The sequence below is a fragment of the Enhydra lutris genome, unplaced genomic scaffold (genome assembly GCF_002288905.1).
Source record: "Enhydra lutris kenyoni isolate GAN:26980312 unplaced genomic scaffold, ASM228890v2 scaffoldscaffold21, whole genome shotgun sequence".
In the NCBI taxonomy this organism is placed as follows: domain Eukaryota; kingdom Metazoa; phylum Chordata; class Mammalia; order Carnivora; family Mustelidae; genus Enhydra; species Enhydra lutris.
The window spans coordinates 8705148-8706729 of NW_019154105.1; positions in this window are offsets into that span (position 1 = coordinate 8705148).

Genomic DNA, 1582 nt, shown 5'->3' on the forward strand with positions numbered 1-1582 from the left:
CTGGGGTCATAAGGGAATACAGATGAGCGAGAACTTGAATTGCAGTGAAAGAGTTCAGGAAGAGTATCTACCTGAGGCAGCCAGAGAAATGAATCTGAACCAACATCTCTAGAAAGTTCTGAGGCCATGGTCTGCCAACATGTCCAAAGAACACAAGTAAGACCTACGAAAATATTCAAAGCCAGAGCACCTGAACAAGGTCAGGAATTAAACAAAGGAAGTCCAGGTTGACTGCCACAAATGGAACTGGAGCAGTATGTTTGGGCTTTAAGGGCCATCTGCATCATGGTATATGGGTGGATCCATCTAATTAAAGGTATAACATCTGGGCAGGAAGTGAATGGATAATAGCTATTTATCCCATATATTTTTTGGTTCATCTATGTGTGTAAGGCACAGTGATAGCTAAAGTAGGAGATATGAAATTATATAAAGTTCAGTTTCTAACACAAATTTATTTAGCCTCTCTGCTTTCTTCTGCAATGGAAGATCATTTAATTTTCTGTTCCTGGCGTGACCATCTGTTAATCAGTGTACAAATACTTAAAATCATTTAGTTGACACTGAGGACCATTTGATATATTAGTTTTTATCAGGTTTTTTTTGAGGTTTATTGGTTTTTAAATGTTTTATAAGTTGCTTTTTATCTCCATTTTCTTAAAATTGTTCCCTGAACTTTCTGCTCACTAAATCAATGGCATCATGATGATACATATAACAGGAAGAAGTATAGGATTGCCAAAATTGCAAAAGAATAAGGAAATGAGAAAACTTTTCTTAGAAACAATCACATAAGAAAGCTGTTTTGGAGATGACAACACCCTTATGACCTTATCATATTATGGAAACCAAATTTAGGAAGTCAAAAGATGAATGTATAAACTGCAAAAGAAAATGCATAGCATAAAGATACAGATTTCAAGTAGTAAATGTGAATCATCATGAAGACTAGATACTGAGCATGCTGTCCACAGTATTTTCCAATATTCATTCTCTCTCAATTTTTTGGCCAGAAATGTTTTGTTTTTATTTTTGCTTTCTAGACTCTGTCCATATACTCAGGCAATCATGGAGGCAGAGGAGTCCGCATGCTACTTCTTTCAAAGGGGTGGCTGTGCTGGTGTATGCCTGAGCCAGTTTGTTGATGGACATTTCTGAAGTGGTTGAGGGCATTAAGGAAATATGAGATCCAATTAAATATGGTGGCAATATGGTAGAAGTGAAGAAAGGATGACTTGGTTGTTTGTACTTTACATGTGTGTAGGTTGCACATTGAATGTGAGTATCCACAGTAAAATTATGTTTAATGAGTACATAATATAGCATCTGTGTGTGATGGAAGACTGTGGATGGACAGACAAGGGGAAATCTTAGCAGATTCCCTAATAGCTATCGATGTGACTCTAACTAAAGAGTCATACAAATCATCGATAGGGTAAATGGCGTGAATGTGTTATAACGTCTATGAATAATTTGGCGAAATCTTTGAGCCTAACAAAGTCAGGTGTGGGAAAACAGAGTCTTTAATGTTCAACTCACTTTCTGTTGATAAGGTGCCTAGTCCAGCCCCCAACTGCACCAT